This window comes from Macaca thibetana, chromosome 13, assembly GCF_024542745.1.
Source record: "Macaca thibetana thibetana isolate TM-01 chromosome 13, ASM2454274v1, whole genome shotgun sequence".
Lineage (NCBI taxonomy): Eukaryota > Metazoa > Chordata > Mammalia > Primates > Cercopithecidae > Macaca > Macaca thibetana.
Genome location: NC_065590.1, coordinates 31,458,226 through 31,476,740, shown reverse-complemented (window position 1 = coordinate 31,476,740; position 18,515 = coordinate 31,458,226). Strand labels below are relative to the sequence as shown.

Sequence of the window (18,515 nt, the reverse complement as noted above, 5' to 3'; positions counted from 1 at the left end):
TAGACAGGTCATCAAGACAGAATATCAACAAAGAAACAATGGGCTTAAACTATACCCTAGAACAAATGAACTTAACAGATATTTACAGAATATTCTGCCCAACAACAGCAGAACATACATTCTATTCATCAGCACACAGAACATTCTCCAAGATAGACTAGACCACAAAACAAGTCTCAATTAATTTAAGAAAATCAAAATTATATTGACTACTCTCTCAGACCACAGTGGAATAAAACTGGAAATCAACTCCAAAAGGAACCCTCAAAACCATGCAAGTATATGAAAATTAAGTAATCAGCTCCTAAATGATCTTTGGGTCAACAATGAAATAAAGATGGAAATTTAAAAATTGTCTGAACTGAATAATAACGAAACAATCTATCACAACCTCTGGGATACAGCAAAAGTGGTGCTAACAGGAAATTTCACAGCATTAAATGCCTACATCAAAAAATCTGAAAGAGCTCAAATAGACCATCTAAGGTCACACCTCAAGGAACTAGAGAAACAAGAACAAACTAAACCCAAAACATAGGAGATGAAAAGAAATAACAAGGATTGCAATAGAACTAAATGAAATTGAAATAAACAAAAAACAATACAAAATATAAATGAAATAAAAAGCTGGTTATTTGAAAAGATAAACAAAATTGTTAGACCATTCATGAGATTAACCAAGAAAAGAGAGACAATCCACATAAACTCAATTGGAAAAGAAACAGAAGATATTACAACTGATACAACAGAAATACAAAGGATCATTCAAGGCTACAATGAACACTTTTATGCGCACAGACTAGAAAATCTAGAGGGGATGGGTAAATTCCTGGAAATATACAGCCCTCCTGGATTAAACCAGGTAGAAATAGAAACTCTGAATAGATCAATAACAAGTAGCAAGATTGAAACAGAAACAAAAAAGTTGCCAAAAAAAAAAAAAAAAAATAATCCAGGACCAGATGGATTCACAGCTGAATTCTACCAGGCGTTCAAAGAATTGGTACCAATATTGCTAAAACTATTCCAAAAGATAGAGAAAGAGAGAATCCTTCTGAAATCATTCTATGAAGCTACTATCAGCCTAATACCAAAACCAGGAAAAGGCATAACAAAATAGAAAACTACAGACCAATATGCCTGAAGAACACAGATGCAAAAACCCTCAACAAAATACTAGCTAACTGAATCCAACAGCATATCAATAATAATAATAATAATAATAATACACCACGATCAAGTGAGCTTTATACCAGGGATGCAGGGATAGTTTAACATACACAGGTCAATAAATGTGAAACATCACATAAACAGAATTAAAAACAGAAATTATATGATCATCTCAATAGGTGCAGAAAAAAACATCTGACAAAATCTAGCATCCCTTTATGATTAAAACCCTCAGGAAAATCAGCATGGTAGGGACATACCTTAAGGTAATAAAAGCCATCTATGACAAACCCACAGCCAATATTATACTGAATGGGGAAAAGTTGAAAGCATTCCCCCGAGAACTGAAACAAGACAAAAATGCCCGCTTTCACCACTTCAATTAAGCATAGTACTGGAAGTCCTAGTCAGAGCAATCAGACAAGAGAAAGAAATAAAGGTCATTCAAATTGGTAAAGAGGAAGTCAAATGGTCACTGTTTGATGATGATATTATCATATACCTGGAAAACCCTCAGGACTCATCCAAAAAGATCCTAGAACTAATAAATGAATTCAGTAAGGTTTCAGGATACAAAATCAATGTATACAAATCAATAACACTGCTATACACCAACAGTGACTAGGCTGAGAATCAAATCAAGAACTCAACCAACTTTACAATAGCTGCAAAAACAAAAATAAAGTACTTAGGAATATACCTAAACAAGGAATATTCACCTTACTCCTGCAAGAATAGCCATAATTTAAAAATCAAAAACTAATAGATGTTGGCATGGATGTGGTGAAAAGAGAACATTTATACACTACTGGTGGGAATGTAAACCAGTACAACCACTATACGACAGTACAGAGATTCCTTAAAGAATGAAAAGCAGATCTGCCATTTGATCCAGCAGTCTCACTACTGAGTATCCACCCAGTGGAAAATAAATCATTATATGGAAAAGACACTTGCACATGAATGTTTGTAGCAGCAAAATTCGTAACTGCAAAAATATGGAACCAGCCCAAATGCTCATCAATCAACGAGTGGATAAAGAATATGTAGTTTTATATATATATATACACACACACACACACATACACACACACACATACATACACACACACACACGCTATATATATAAAAATATATAAATACTATTCCATATATGATGGAATACTATTCAACCATAAAGAAATAATGACATTCTTAGCAACCTGGATCGAGTTGGAGACCATTATTCTAAGTGAAGTAACTCAGGAATAGAAAACCACACATTGTATGTTCTCACTTTTAAGTGAGAGCTAAGCTTATGAGGATGCAAAGGCATAAGAATAATACAGTGCAGTTTGGGGACTTCAGGGAAGGCTGGGAGGAGGGTAAGGGGTAAAAGACTATACATTGGGTACAGTGTACACTGCTTGGGTGATACTTTCACCAAAATCTCAGAAATCACCATTAAAAAACTAAAACTTATTCATGTAATGGCCGCACATGGTAGCTCACGCCTGTAATCCCAGCACTTTGGGAGGCCGAGGCGGGCAGATCACGAGGTCACAAGATCGCCACCATCCTGGCTAACACGGTGAAACCCCGTCTCTACTAAAAATACAAAAAAATTAGCCGGGCGTGGTGGCGGGCGCCTGTAGTCCCAGCTACTCGGGAGGCTGAGGCAGGAGAATGGCGTGAACCCAGGAGGCAGAGCTTGCAGTGAGCCGAGATCAGGCAGCTGCACTCCTGTCTGGGCGACAGAGCGAGACTCTGCCTCAAAAAAAAAAAAAAAAAAAAAAAAGAAAAAAAAGAGCTTATCCGTGTAATTAAACAGCACCTGTTCCCCAAAAACTATTGAAATAAAAAAAAAAATGTTTAAATAAAGAAAGGCTAGGACACCTGGCATATGAAAAGAACTAAAGAAATAAAGGAACTGAATAAGGAGATACTTGTAACACAGCCAGTGTTTATGTGAGTAAAACTTGGTATTGTAGGTCTGGTAATTAAAAGAAAACGTCATGTTTATTTTTATTAACAACAATAATAAAAGCCAACATTTATTAAGTACATTCCACACACTAAAAAAATACAATAACCAAAATAAAAGGCTCAAAATAAACAGATGGGCTCGATGGTAAATGGAGGAGGCAGAGGAAACAATAAGTGATCTGAAAGACAGAATAATAGAAATTACTTAGTTGAACTACAGAGAGAAAACAGACTGGAAAAAAAATGAACAGAGTCTTAGGGATCTGTGAGATTATTACAAAAGACCTAACATTTGTGTCATTGGAGCTCCAGAATGAAAGAAGGATGAAGAGGAACTGAGAAAGTAATCAAAGAAATAATGACTTTTAAAAAACCAAATTTGTCAAGAAACATAAACTTATAGATTCAAGAAGCTGAGCAAATCTCAAATGGAATAAATCCAAAGAAATCCATGTGAAGACACACTGTAATTTAACTTTTGAAAACTAAAGACTAAAGAGGCTGGGTGTGGTGGCTCAAGCCTGTAATCCCAGCACTTTGGGAAGCCAGGGTGGGCAGGTTACTTGAGCTCAGGTGTTTCAGACCAGCCTACGTAATATGGCAAAACCCCGTCTTTACTAAAAATACAAAAATTAGCTGGGTATGGTGGCATGCACCTGTGGGTCCCAGCTACTCAGGAGGCTGAGGTGGGAGGATCACTTGAGCCTCGGAGGTCGAGACTGCAGTAAACCGAGATTGCCCCACTGCACTATAGCCTGAGCGACACAGAGTGAGACCTTGAGAAGAAGAAGAAGAAGGAGAAGGAGAAGGAGAAGGAGAAGGAGAGGAAGAGGAAGAGGAAGAGGAAGAAGAAGAAGAAGAAGAAGAAGAAAAGAAAACCAAAGACAAAAAAAAAAAAAAAAAATTGAAAGCTGCCTGAGAAAAATGACGTCTTAGCTACAGGGAAAAAACAATTCAGAACACAGAGGGTTTCTCATTGGAAACCATGGAAGTCAAAAGGCAGTAAGTAGCACAATATATATTTCAGGGGCTGAAAGAAATGAACTGTGAATCCAGAATCAATACCCAGCAAAACTCCCCTTCAAGATGTAGGGGAAACCAGACATTCTCCAATGAAGGAAAACTAAGAGAATTTGTCACCAGCAGACCTACCCAAAAAGAATTACTAAAGTCCTCTAAACGGAAAGAATTTTTTAAAGATATCATGAAATATCAAGAAGAAAGCACAAATATAGGTAAATACAGTAGGCTTTCTTTTTCCTCATGAGTTTTCTAAATTGTATTTAACAGTTGAAGCAAAAATGTTGACACTTTCTGATGTGGTTCTGAATGTATGTAAAGGCGGCCAGGCACAGTTACTCACACCTGTAATCCCAGCGATTCAGGAGGCAGAGGCAGGAGGGTCACTTGATACCAGGAATTTCGACCAGCCTGGGCAACATGATGAGACCCCAATCTCTAAAAAAAAATAATTATTATTTTATTTTATTTTATTTATTTTTGAGATGGGAGTCTCACTCTGTCGCCCAGGCCTGAGTGCAGTGGGGCGATCTCGGCTCACTGCAAGCTCCACCTCCCGGGTTCACGCCATTCTCCTGCCTCAGCCTCCTGAGTAGCTGGGACTATAGGCGCCCGCCACCACGCCCGGCTAATTTTTTTTGTATTTTTAGCAGAGACGGGGTTTCACCGTGTTAGCCACCATGGTCTCCATCTCCTGACCTCATGATCCGCCCGCCTCGGCCTCCCAATAATTTTAAAAAATACTTAGCAGGGCATGGTAGCAAATGCCTACAGTCTCAGCTACTCCGAGGCAGTAAGATTGCTTAAGCCCAGGAATTCCAGCCTGCAGTGAGCTATGATTGTGCCACTGCACTCCAGTTTGGGCAGCAGAGAGAGACCTTGTCTCAAAAATAAAATAAAATTGTTAAAATGAAAAATTAATGTATGTAAAGGAAATATTTAAGACACACTTTGGAGTAGGGCAAAGGGAAGCAAAGCAGGGTAAGGTTTTTATGTTTCACTCAAACTGGTGAAATGGCACCAGCAGACGGTAAATAGCCATATATATATATACACACACACACACACATATATATATAACAACCACTAGAAAAACTGTATGAAGAAATATATTTAAAAATACTACAAACAGCCGGGCGCGGTGGCTCAAGCCTGTAATCCCAGCACTTTGGGAGGCCGAGACGGGCGGATCACAAGGTCAGTAGATCGAGACCATCCTGGCTAACATGGTGAAACCCCGTCTCTACTAAAAAAATACAAAAAACTAGCCGGGCGAGGTGGTGGACGCCTGTAGTCCCAGCTACTCGGGAGGCTGAGGCAGGAGAATGGCGTGAACCCGGGAGGTGGAGCTTGCAGTGAGCTGAGATCCAGCCACTGCACTCCAGCTTGGGTGACAGAGCAAGACTCCGTCTCAAAAAAAAAAAAAAAAAAAAAAAACTACAAACAAATCAAAATGGGATTCTAAAACAATGTTCAAGTAACTAAAAAAAAAAGAAAACAGAGAAACAAACAAACAAAAAACAGAAGACAAAAGACAAAATGGCAGATGTCAGCCCTAACATCTCAATACTGACATTAAGTGTAAATAATCTGAACACACCAATTAAAGATAGCTATTGGCAAAGTGGATTTTAAAAATGACCCTTTGTCGGATGCATAGTTTGCAAATATTTTCTCTCATTCTGTAGGTTGTTTGTTACTCTGTTAATACTTCTTTTGCTCTGCGGAAGCTTTTTAGTTTAATTGGGTCCCATTTATTTCTTTTGTTTCTGTTGCATCTGCTTTTGGGGTCTTAGTCACAGATTCTTTGCCTCAGTCAATGTCTGAAAGAGTTTTCCTAGGTTTTCTTCTAGTATTCTTATGGTTTCAGATACTATATTTAAGTCTTTAATCCATCTTGACTTAATTTTTGTATATGGTGAGAGATAGGGATCTAGTTTAATTCTTTTACATGTGACTATCCAATTTTCCCAGCACCATCCACTGAATAGGGTATCCTTTCCCTAGTTTATATTTTTGTGTGCCTTGTCAAAGATCAGTCCAGAATCTCCAAGTCAAACAAATCAGCAAGAAAAAAAATCCCATTAAAAAGTGAGCAAATGATATAAATAGAAATTTCTCAAAAGAGGATACACAAATGGCCAACAAATATATGAAAAAATGCTCAACATCACTTATCATCAGAGAAATGCAAATTAAACTCACAATGAGATATCACTTATCCTCACTGGAATGGCCATTATTAAAAAGTCAAGAAGCAATAGGTGGCATAGATATGGCAAAAAAAAAAAAAAAAAAAAAAAAAGGAAACTTGTTTATACACTGCTGATGGGAGGGTAAATTAGAACAACCTCTATGGAAAACCATATGGAGTTTTCTCAAATAACTAAAAGTAGATCTACCATTTGATGAAGCAATCCCACTACTGGGTATCTACCCGGAGGAAAAGAGATCATTATATAAAAAGACACTTGCACACATATGTTTACTGCAGCACAATTCACAATTGCAAGATATGGAATCAACCTAAGTACCATCAACCAATGAATAAATAAAGTGTGGTGGGTATGTAATTCATTCATCAGTTGAATGCCATAAAAAGAATAAAATAATGTCTTTTGCAGCAACTTGAATAGAACTGGAGGCCATTATTCTAAGTGAAATAACTCAAGAATGGAAAACCAAATACCATGTGTTCTCACTTACAAGTAGGAACTAAGCTATGGGTACACAAAGGCATACAGTGGTATAATAGACAGTGGAGACTCAGAATGGGGAAGGGTAGAGGGAGTGAGAGATGAAAACCTACCATTGGGTACAACACACACTATTCAGGTGATGGATACACTAAAATCCTAGACTTTACCACTGTATGATTCATCCATGTAACCAAAAGATACTTGTACCTCTAAAGCTATTGAAATAAAATGTTTTTTAAAACGATGTCCCAACTATACACTATAAGAAATTATGAAAAACCTTTCTTTGATTATTTTCTCAGTGCTAGGATTACTGGCACCACACCCAGCCACTGCCAGTATTGTTATATATGAAGTTAGTTTCTTACAGAGTATAGTTGGGACATGGTTTTTATAGCCAAGGCGGGCAGATTGCTTGAGCCCAGGAGTTAGAGACCAGCCTGGGCAACATGGTGAAACCCCGTCTCTACAAAAAATACAAAAATTAGCCAGGCATGGTAATGCACATCTGTAGTCCCAGCTACTCAGGAGGCTGAGCGGGGAGGATGGCTTGAGCCCAGGTGGTAGAGGTTGCAATGAGCTGAGAGCATGCCACTGCACTCTAGCCTTGCAACAGAGCAAGACCCTGTCTTAAAAACAAAACAAAGCAAAAAAAACCGCCCCCCCCAAAATAAAACAAAACACAAAAACAATATTGTCAGGTTTAAAGAAAAGGGATCAAAATCTTATATTATGCAACCATTAACCAAAAGAAAATGAGTCTAAATTGATATGTATTAAGTTTATGAAATAGACTTTAGAACAAAGAAAATTACCAGAGGGTCTTTGAAAAAAAAAAATCTATAAAATCGACAAACCTTTAGCAAGACTGACCAAAAAAGAAAGAAGTTACAAATTACCAATGTCAAAAACAAAACAGTAGATATCACTAACAGACCCTGCAGATAACAAAATAGTAAAGAAATACTAGGAACAACTCCTACACACTTAAGTTTGACAATTCAGACAAAATGAACCAGTTCCTTGAAAAACACAAAGTACCACAACTCATCCAATATGACAGAGATAATTTGAATAGCCCCATAGCTATTAAAGAATTGAATTCGTAATTTTAAAACTTATACCCCCCCCCCAAACTTCAGGCCTAGATGGTTTCACTAGAAAATTCTAACAAATGTTTAAAGAAGAATTAACACGAGTTCTACACAATCTCTTCCAGAAAATCAGAGAAGAGGGGGATACTTCCCAATGCATTTCATGAAGCTAGCATTACACAGATACCAACTCCAGATAAAGATAGTGCAAAAAAAGAAAACTCAGAACCATCAGGAACATAGATACAATAAAAAAATCCTTAGCACAATATTAGCAAATAGAATTCAGCAACATATAAAAAGGATTTTTTTCATAGTGACTTTTTATGACATGACTATATGGGGCTTATTTAAAAAATGCAAGGCTTATTCAAAAATCAATTGATGTAATCTGCCATTAGTAATAGGCTAAAGAAGAAAAGTCGTGTTACTTGATGCAGAAAATTTTTTCAAAAATTCAACACCCATTCATGATTTTTAAAAAATTCTCAGAAAACTATGAATAGAGGAGAATTGCCTCAACTTGATAAAGAGCATCTACAAAAGACCTATAGCTAATATTATACTTCATGATGAGATACTCAATGTTTACTCGCCAAGATCAGAAATTAGGTAAAGATGCCCACCCTCCCCACTCTTAAATCAACATAGCACTGTAAGTTCTAACCATTACATTGAGGCAAGAAAAGGAACTAAAAGACACACAGATGAGAAAGAAAGAAATAAAACTGTCCCCATTTGCAAGTGATATGGCTGTCTGTAGAGATCCCAAGGAATCTACCCAAAAAACCTCCAGGTACATTTTTCCTTCCAAATGTCATGTTAAAATGTGTTCTCCAATGTTACAGGTGGGACCTAGTGGGAGGTATTTGGATCATGGAGATGGATCCCTCATGAATGGCTTGGTGTTGCCCTTGTGGTAATGAGTGAGTTCTCATTCTATTAGTTTATGTAAGAGCTGACTGTTTAAAATAGCCTAGCATCTATCTTGCTCCTTCTTACGATATAACATGACTGCTGTCCCTTAGTCTTCTGCTATGAGTAAAAGCTTCCTGAGGCCTCACCAGAAGCCAAGCAGATGCTGATGCTATGCTTGTACAGTCTGCAGAATGATGGGCCAAATAAACATCTTTTCTTTATATTACCCAGCCTCAGATGTTCCTTCTGCAAAACAGACTAATACACCTCTTAAAACTAGTGAGTTCAGTGGGGCATGGTGGCTCACACCTGTAATCCCAGCACTTCAGGAGACTGAGGCAGGTGGATCACCTAAGGTCAGGAGTTCGAGACCAGCCTGACCAATATGGTGAAACCCTGTCTCTACTAAAAATATGAAAGTTAGTTGGGCATGGTGGCATGCGCCTGTAGTCCCAGCTCCTCTGGAGGCTGAGACAGGAGAACTACTCGAACCTGGGAGGCGGAGGTTGCACCACTGGGAGCCAAGATCGCACCACTGGGAGCCAAGATCGCACCACTGCACTCCAGCCTGGGTGACAGAGCGAGACTCAATTCCCCACAAAAAAATTTAAAATAAAATAAAACTAGTGAGTTCAGCAAGGTTGCAGGCAACACAAACTTATAAAAAATCAACTGTATTTCCATACACTAAGAGTGAACACTAAAGTTAAAAAATATAACACCATTTACTGTTGCTTAAAGAATGAAATACAGTCCTGCATCACATTAATGAAGTTTTGGTCAATGACAGCCATGTTGTATAAATGAGAACACAATATGCAACCTTTTGGGATTGGGTACATGAATATTTATAGTAGCTGTATTCGCAATAGCCCAAAACTGGAAACAATTCATATGTCCCTCAAAGAGTAAATGTTTAAACAAACTGTAGTACCTCTATACCATGTAATAATACTCAGCAACAAAAAAAGAACAAACTGTTGATACACAAGGCAACCTGGATGAATTCCAGAGGATTATTCTGAATTTAAAAACCCAATCCCAAAAGGTTGCATATTGTATGATTTCATTTATACAATATTCTTGAAATGACAAAATTACAGAAATAGGGAATAAATTAGTAGTTTTCATAGGTTAAGGAAGGACTGGGGTGAGAAAGAAAGTTATCGTAGCTAAAAAATAGCAACATGAGAAATCCTTGTGATGATGCAAATGTTCTGTATCTTGACTCTATCAATGTCAACATCCTGGTTGTGATATTGTACTACAGTTTTGCATGATGTCATCATGGGGAAACTAGTTACATGGAACATGGGAGCTCTGCATTATTTCTTGTGACTATGTATAAATTTAAAATTATCTCCAAAAAAAGTCTAATTAAAAATACATTTTAATGCATAACCATCCTCCTGAATCATAATCTGCCATTAAATCTTGAGAAATATTGATCTAAAAGTTCAACCAGTATATTAGGGGAAATATCCTCTTTCTCATGAGGAACAGCTGAAGGGACAGAAAATGTTTTATCTTGGGAAATCCTAAAGAAAATTATGAGAGTTTTCTTTTTCCAGAATACGAAGGGATTACACACATGAAATTAAACTTGGTGTGCTGCCAGTAAACAGAACACAGGCTGACGTACAAGAAAATGCACAAGCTTCAGGATTAACCAAGCATGGGTTTAAACCCAAGCTCCACCATGCCCTATTTTTAAGACTAGACAAGTTAGTTAACCTCCCCGACCTCCCATTTCCTCATCTTTAAAACAAGGCTAATGATTCCCACCTCAATCCATCAATCAGCATCTAAGTAAAGAAATAGACACTGCTTCAGTATTTCCAACAGAAAGAATTTAATGCAGGGAATTGGTGGCAGTGGTGAAGATAGAAATATAGGTTATAGGTGATAGAAAAGCTGAGATTTGAAGATTATTGCAATAGATAACAGTCAAGAGTATAAAGATCTTCTTAAGTTCATATAACCTTGCATACTTACTAAGGATCAGGCAAAATGTGAAAAGTAAAAAATGAAACAATTTTAAAAAATGAAAAATAAAAACAATTAAGTTTGTCTGACTTTAAAAAGATAAAATTAGTTGGAGTAAGGTCTTGGGATGGGGTTATGAAAAAATCAGATATTAGCAATAGTAGGCAGTGCGTAATTGAAGGCATAAAGGTAGGAGGCAATGTTGCCAGAGCCCAGGAGCCAGAGTCACCAGGAAGAATCTGGAACCATGGAGGACACAAATAGTGGGAGGTGGAGCCATAGAGGAGATGCAGACACTGCTGGCAAGGATGATTTCAGATGGGAGAGAGGGAAGAAATTATCTGGTTTCCTCTTTTCACTACCTTGCAAACTTCCAAGGGTGCAGCAACTTTCCTCTAGCAGGAAGCCATAGATATGGAGCCTGGGGAAGGCAGCCTTCCAGGTCAGCCACTGCTATCAAGGCAGAGCAAGAATCAGAAGATAGACACACCTAGGTGTGGCCCACTCACAGGGTGTTTGTGAGGATGCAGGGCTTGTAAGATACCTGGCACAGAGTAATAGGTGCTCAAGAAATGGCAATTATTATTTTTCAGTGCCAATGTTGCATGATGACATTTAGAGCCACATTTTCTCATCATTTCATATCTGAATAGACGGAAGCACAAGCTGGGGCTCATGCCATGTAGACTTTGCCAAGAGTACTTATTTTTTCCAAATGAGCAGCACATCTGAGAAATGTGAAAAGCAGGCCTGTCCTAAAGTTTCATTGTATAAAGCAAATGTTGAGTTTCCACAGCTGCTGGCTTCAGCCTACACAGAGGAATAGTTTTCATGAAATATTAATCTCGGAGAAAGCCACACTGGGGTAAGCTTGCAGAGTAATTCAAGCAATATGTGCAAAATTTATTTAGCGTTTGGCTGGGCATGGTTTTAATTATGTGAAGTCTTCAGAATGAGAAGAAAGTGATTGAAGATGTTTAACTAAGTCAGTCATGGAGGCTGTGGATGCTCTAAGACTCTCTCCAACTTTGGTTTATTTGGGCAGTCCCCAAACTATAAATACAAAGGAAGCTCCCATGGAATCAGATGATGGCACTGTAAGAATCAAGATGCAGCTAGCAGTAAAAACAGAAGACACCAACACCTGCAGTCCAGAGAACTCCAGTGTAACATAAAGGCGGGTGTCTATTCATGGTTCCCTACAACCAAGGTAGGGACAGAAAGGTGAGAATCCACAGGACTGTCCAAAACCTGGGAAGCAGCATGCAAGACGCTTTCATCAAAGGTCCCGTGTGAGTACAAGATGCAGAGTGTGTTGTGTACCTGATGGACATCTCATACTTCCTGGGAGTCACTGGCATGGTGTGATGTTGAACGTGAGGTAGCATCTGGAAGTGCAGAGAGGGCCAGGACCCCTCCCTGAGGACAACACAGGCATGGGGATGGACTGGGCCTTGCATACAGTAGAGCTGAGCCAACCTGCAGGGTTTTAAAACTGTCAACAACCAGCAGCCACAAAATGTCCCCTTGGCTGATGGAACAGATAGAAGACTCAGAAGTTATTTTTAAAGACTGGTTTTCAGACTCTAGGTTCTGTTCATAAATATTAGGGCCCTAGCACCAGCCTGGGGGGAGAGGTTTCTATCCCAAGAGGGACTATACGAGTTGGAACCTCAGAAAGGGACCACTAATTTTCAGAGATAATCAAAAGCTAGTCCTGTGAGGTAAGACATAGGAGATGGAGATGGGCAAGGAGGTTCTCATGATCAGTCCATAGAATTGATGCCCTAATCTCTATGCCCTCACGGGGGTCAGGGAGACCTGCTGAGTTATTTACTGCTTCAAGTAAGATAAGTCTGGGCATCAAGGTGGGCTGGTCCTAGCTAGGAGGAGTGGAGGAGGAAGCTAGACTGTGCTGACCTGGAGTCCAGAACACTGAGGTTATTGGGGGAGGAGTCTCCACTTGCGCTTCCCAGAGATCCCTCCAGTTCAACATGTTCTAAGTTCATTCCCCCAGCTTACCTGCCTCCTCTTTTCTGTACAGTGTTCATAGTATCCTGAGGATTCCAGTCACACAGGCTCAAACCTGAGGATCATCCTGGACCCTTCCTGTCCCTTGCCCTGAAAATCCTACCTCCTATCCTTTCTAACCCTCCATCCCCACTGTCACTCCCCTAATTCAGAAATTTCTCTTCTTTCTTCCCCCCTCCACCCCATCTCATATAGTGGTGTGATATGATTCGGCTCTGTGTCCCCACCCAAATCTCACCTTGTATTTCCCATAATCCCCATGTGTTATGGGAGGGACCCGGTGGGAGATGATTGAATCATGGGGGTGGGTCTTTCCCATGCTGTTCTTGCAATAGTGAATGGGTCTCACGAGATCTGATGATTTTAAAAATGGGAGTTTCTCTTCACAAGCCCGCTCTTTGCCTGCTGCCATCCACGTAAGATGTGACTTGCTCCTCCTTGCCTTCTGCCATGACTGTGAGGCCTCCCCAGCCACGTGGAACTGTGAGTCCAATGAACCTCTTCCTTTTGTAAATTGCCCAGTCTCTAGTATGTCTTTATCAACAGTGTGAAAACGGACTAATACATGGTGCCAGGCTGAGCATTTGAGTGTTCTAACAATGCCACTCATCTGTTCCAAAATTGCCAAAGGGTCCACACTGCCTAGAGTGAAATTCAAACGTTGAGTCTGTAAATCAAAGCACTTCACGAGTTCTTACCAACCTACCTTTCCATCACAGCCCAACATTGGGCAAACAGAACCACTCTCTTCTCTGTTCATTTCCCACTTGGTTCTACTTCTGGGTTTAGCTCTGCTTGGCATGTGTTTTCCTGCATCACTGCATTTCCGAGTCTTACCCACCCTTCAAAGTTCATGTCACATTACCACCTGCAAGAACATTCTCTGATCCTCTCCTGCATGCATAATCACTCCCTCTTTTGGACTCCTGCAACCCTGTGTGCCACTCTTTCACATTGAGTAAAAGTATGTGCTTTTCATATGTTTCCATTGGGCGATAAGCTCTTTGAAAATAAGGGCCTTACATCAGATTCACCCTTCATGGAGAAGACGTAGGGAGACCCAAGAACTTTGAGTTTGGCTGGTTTATAGGAAATGTAACAAAGTTTGGGGGAATAATTTTGGAAAGGTAGGTTGGAATCATATTGTGACTTCAGGGTAATAGTTAAAAGTGCTTGGGAGTCATCTGCAGAAGTATGAAGCTAGATGAGGCAATCCTGAGAAAAAAATATCAAATGTGAAGGGAAAGTGCCCATCCCTGGAACCACAGGAAACACTAGCCTGCAAGTGTCCACTGGAAAATAAAAAAAAACATAGAGACTGGCAGGAAATGGCTGTATAGAATGGAAGTCAATCACAACATCCATACCACATTGGGCATAAAAAGAATTTCAGCCCTGTTGGTCAATCACAATACATGCACTTGAATAATTCTGACCGAATCGTGTATGGCTTTTTTCTCTAGAATTGCAAACAGGGAAGACCATGCTGACAGACTTGTGGATCCTTAATTCAGGGTATTTTAAAAGGCAATCACTTGCCAACATTCTATTCCTAATCAGTGGGGCCTCCCGAGCCCAGTACACTAGAGGCATCTACAAATGTGGAGAACTCGCAGAAGTAAGGCCTGACCAAGGAACACACAAATGGGAACAAGGAGCATTCCTGGTCATCTGATTTGTTTCTGTGTTGGCTTCCCAGTCCCAAAAGTGACTTCTAAGGTCATTACAATTATTAAAACGAGAGAACAAGCACACGGACCCTGAGAAAGTCAGCAGGAAGTGAGTGGCAAAATAAAACAAAACAAAACAAAAACCTTGACCTGGAAGTCTGGAAGCCCAGAGCAGCACCCCTGCCCTACCCCGCAAGGAGCTGGAGGGGAGAGAAGTTCTGAGTGGGAAGTGTGCCAGCCTCCCTGGGTGGGACCTGTGTGGCTTCTTAAGGAAGTGGGCGGCTTCTACCTGAGACCTTCCTAATCATTCCTCGCCAGGGGAACTAGTCCCACAACCACATAGGACTTACCCTGTGTCAGTTCAATTTAATTCAGCACAGACAAACTGCTGAGCTCCCCTTAGGTGAAAGCCCTGACCTGAGCAGATGTTTACCTGATCAAAACAGGGAGGTCTTCCCAAGCCAGCCCTGATAAAGGTCCCACCTGAGACCACAATTTTCTTACACCTTACTCTAATACAACGGAGGTCAACTTATTCATTTCAAGGGTTCTAGAAATGTTTGATTCAAACTATATTTTAAAAATATTTTTAAAATGGTAAACATAGACAAGTGTGTGATACCAAATGTGAACAATCATGTGAACCCCAGTGGTTCACATGAGCCACAGGCTATAATATACTCATGCCCGCTTCAGAATAAAGGTTCTTCTGCCAAAACCATGAATATGTTGGAACACATGTAGATGTGTCATTAATTGGGAAAGCTGTAGTTCCAAAAAGATCTTTCAACAGTTCAGATCCATGCAAGTATTCTGATGCTGTAAAATTGTATGAGCAAGTATACTACCATCACCCCGGCCCCCTAACGCCATGCTCGATTAAAGGCCAGGAAGGACTCAGGGACTTCCTTGGAATGTATGCTCTTATAAAGACATAACACTAAACTATACAGTAATATGTGGCCACATAACATGTTGTACCATGGTAAGTATTGCCAGTAGCATTATTATTAGTATTACCAGTAGCACGCTTATTTTGATCTTAGACTGATCTTAGACTGATTGGCAGACATTAAAAAATCTGAACAAGACCAACAGCAATGCAGGGCCATTCTATTACTGCTTCTCTTGTGGCCGATACTGTCAATGATGAAACTGACAACTGAAGTTTGAGCTCAAAATGCCAGATTAAACATGTTTTGCTGTGTTAAAGGCTTTAAGTGATTACTACAGAGAAACAAACACTGGAGTTTCTGAAAAAAAATTAATAACATAATTAACTTCTCATGATGATACGACACAATTTTGGGAAGAATTTTCTGCCAAAGATATAAATTGGTGAATCTAAGTGAAAGAATCTGTTCCTTTGCATTAGACCTCTTATAATTAAACAATTGTTACATAGTGTTAGTGAGTCAACATTAAAACCAATTCCTATATTTTTCATGTTTCTAGATCATTGAAATCAGAATAGCCTGAATCTGTAAGGTATCCTGTTTAAAAGTGCTATAATTTCCAATATCTAGTTGTTGCACGTTGTACAACCAATATAAAATACAGGGGTGTACTTGATAGTGAGAATCTCATGAGGCTGCAATGTTCATCCCAAAACCTCAATTTCAAATTTTCATAACATTCTCATTGTTTTCATTAACTGTATGTTAAAAACTAAATTTATCAAACTAATATAAATAACAAAATGTCGGTTTGCTCTGTTATACTCATTGATATTCCACATAAGATTTCATTGAAGAGTTTTAACACTGAAAAGTTTCCAAAAATCACTGTAACATTTAATATATAGGAAAAACCCAAAATATGAAGCAGGAAAAGATGTAAGAAACAGATCTTTTTGGTTAGAAGAGCAGAAGTAGAAAAGGGTGAGGGTAATTCAACCACAACTCCAGATACAGGCTTAAGAATTTTAAAAAATGCTTTTTGAATTAATCAATGAAGCAGAAATAGTGTGTCCCTTGCTCCTGGAATTGGGAGAGGGGAAACTTTGGGACTGGAGAAACAGAGAAGGTCGTAGAGGAAGTTTTGCTTTCTCGATGAGAACCATCTTCCTATAGGCAAATAAGAAGGCTTCTCTGTGGGAAGCAGGGCAGACCAAAGAAATGATGGTCAGTGGGGAGCCATGTGTAGCCACTGATCATTAGGGCCAGCATAACTGAGGTGTCAGCACAACGGAAAGGAGGCCTTGAGCAGTGAGGTTTCTGGACTTGTGGTAGAGAAAAAGTGGTGAGCAGACATGTGATTACGGGGAAGGAGGTTAAAGGGAAAGTGCAGCCTGGAGGGCAGAAGCAAAGCACAGGACACAGAAATCATTCATTCACTCATTAATTGATGAAGCTCCTATTAATACAGGCATTTGATTGGACACTGCAGTTACAAAGATGAATAAGCCTCAGTCAGTGTCTCCTAGGAGGAGGAGAGGTTGTTACCAAGGAGAAGCCCAAGGAGCTACAAGGATGGCAGAGGAAGGGGTCATAGCTTCCTGGAAGAGGTACCCCCAGAGGTCAGTCTCAAAGCAGAAGCAGGAGGTAATCAAGCAGATAATAGCTGAGAATGGGGGAGGAGGAGCACCTCTCAACTCAAAGAGCATTCCTGGAGAAAGACACAATTTGAGAGAGAGAATTGTATAGTTGGGGAAGAGCAAGTGGACGAAAATGAGTGAGGCACAAAGTGAAAGGAAGGGAAAGTGAGAGAGGAACCTGTTGAGGGGGCTGGGGCCAGGTCATGGGAGGCCTGGTGTGTTCTGCAAGGCAGCTCAGACTCTCTCCTAGCAGCAGTAGGGAGCCACTGAGGATGCTAAGCTCGGAAGCTACACTCACGCTTCCCTATTCAATTTCTCCACGCTATTTGCTTGTGTGACCTCCCATAAGCATTCGCCAAGAGCAGGAACTAGTTTTTCATCTTTTCACCTTTATGTCCTTGGAGCTTAGCATAGTCCCCAGAGTGCAACAGGAACTTAGCACTTATTGTTATATGAACTAATGAATGAATGAGCAAAGTGCTAAGTAGGGAAAGAAGAGGCTGGGCGGGGGGGGGAACGTAGTGAGTGAAGATGAGAGAACACTGTCAAATACACAGGCTAAAGAAATCTGAAATGTAGTAATAAAAGTATATGTAAATATAGACAAAATCTTCATGTGCCAAGCAGTGTATACAGGAAGTGGATGGAAAAACTGACCACAGATGAAGATACCTTGGAGAAGGAACTGGATTGAGATCCACTCAGGGACCTTGGTCAGAGGAAGCTCCTGAATTCTTCTTGGGAAAGGGTCATGTTAGGGGGTGAATTGTGTCTTTCCCCCTAAAAATATGGGGAACTCCTAACTTCCAACACCTCAAAATGTGTCCTTATTTGGAAATAGGGTCTTTACAGATTTAATCAAATTAAGACAAAGGCATTAAGGCAGGCCTCAACCCAATAGAACTGGTGTTCTTATAAAAAGGAAATTTGATCACAGACACACAAACAGCAAAGATGATGTGAAAAGACACAGAAGACAGCCATCAATAGGCAAAAAAACACTTAAGGTTACCAGAAACCATGGGAGAAGCCTCAGACAGATCTTTCCCTAGAGCCTTCAGAGAGGGCGTGGCCCTGCTGACATCTTGATTTTGGCCTTCTGGCCTCCAGAACCATGAGACGATACATTTCTATTATTCTAAGCCACCCACTTTGTGATATTTTATTATAGGAACCCTAGGAAATGCATATAGTTTGGCAGTTAAAACAGATTAACACTTGCAGTCGACTTTGGTATTTGTCTTCCCTACGTGCATTCCCTTGTCCTCCTTGCTGGATGGGTCTTAGAAGAAACAGAGGGAAAAGAAGGGAGCTGCACAGTCTCATGGATGGGGCTTCTTGGCACCTACTGGGTGAGGGGAAAAGATTCTGCATCTCAGGAATGGTACAGGCTTTGACACCAGACCTGGTTAAATCTTAGCTCCAT

General features: G+C 39.9%; 1 protein-coding gene across 4 annotated transcripts in view; it reads right to left on the bottom strand.

Moving 5' to 3' along the window:
* The window catches only part of EVA1A (eva-1 homolog A, regulator of programmed cell death), a 68,661-nt gene that overhangs the window by 36,113 nt on the left and 14,033 nt on the right, over positions 1–18,515 (bottom strand). The window contains exon 1 of one of the 4 annotated variants that reach the window (XM_050754325.1): positions 4,499–4,579. The exons of the other annotated variants lie outside the window; for them this stretch is intronic. The gene's annotated coding sequence lies outside the window, so the exon portion shown is untranslated. Of the gene's footprint in view, positions 1–4,498; positions 4,580–18,515 lie in introns of those variants that run through there. 4 annotated transcript variants of the gene reach the window in all.